The 733-nt window shown below is 37.2% G+C and overlaps 1 long non-coding RNA gene across 1 annotated transcript in view; it reads left to right on the top strand.

Annotated features, from left to right (window-relative positions):
- The first annotated feature begins 205 nt into the window (after positions 1 to 205).
- The window catches only part of LOC138018195 (uncharacterized), a 5504-nt gene continuing 4976 nt past the window's right edge, over positions 206 to 733 (top strand). Inside the window, exon 1 of the long non-coding RNA XR_011125999.1 lies at positions 206 to 549. This is a non-coding gene — a long non-coding RNA (uncharacterized lncRNA). The remainder of the gene's footprint in view (positions 550 to 733) is intronic.

Here is a 733-nt window from a genome sequence, read left to right as displayed (position 1 = left end):
ATTGATCAAAGGCTGTTGATAAGCAATTTATAGCGCATGCACAAATCGGTTTTGATCGGACACAATTTAACAATGGTTGACTGACATATTTAAAGTATCTTTATTAAAAAAAACGCACCGACTGGTGGCGTCACGTAAAGCCGATTATTAAAGAGAGTACAGACACATTGTATTCATCAGCATGCAATCGATTCAAAAAAGTATGCGCCTTGAATCGAGACTTTAAGTCATCTGATTTATTGTAATACATGTCAAGAGCAGTCAGGCTTAAAAACGCTTTTATTTTGTGCGAGGTATTACAACACGTTTCTTGCGTTTTCATTTGTACGGAACTCTCGAATTTCAGAATTGAATTACTTCCAGACGAGTGGTGAATTTTCAAGTTTATAACGATACGCGAGGATCTCTTGTCTCCTCTGGAAAGTCACAAGGCCATAAACTTTGAATAGCAATCTGTATACATGTTGAATATCTGTTGGCACAATGTTTAACGTTCCTGCAGCAAACACATACAGATCCTATACCAAAGCAGGGGAACGACAGTTGAAAGTAAGTAATTTTAGAGGGATAGGATAGCTTGAGGAAAGCTTTTGCCCTTGTCTAGAAAGCTCACTTAGCATACCAGTGAACAAATTTGTTCAACTTTGTTCGCTGTTTTGGCCCTAACCATGCACAAACCACGCGATTTTTCTAAAAGAAAGCCAATCAATAGTTTCGATTAATTTATTCAAAA

The sequence above is a fragment of the Montipora capricornis genome, chromosome 2 (assembly GCF_036669925.1).
Source record: "Montipora capricornis isolate CH-2021 chromosome 2, ASM3666992v2, whole genome shotgun sequence".
NCBI classification, from domain to species: domain Eukaryota; kingdom Metazoa; phylum Cnidaria; class Anthozoa; order Scleractinia; family Acroporidae; genus Montipora; species Montipora capricornis.
The sequence above is the reverse complement of the archived record's forward strand: the minus strand, read 5'-3'. Positions and strand labels throughout refer to the sequence as shown.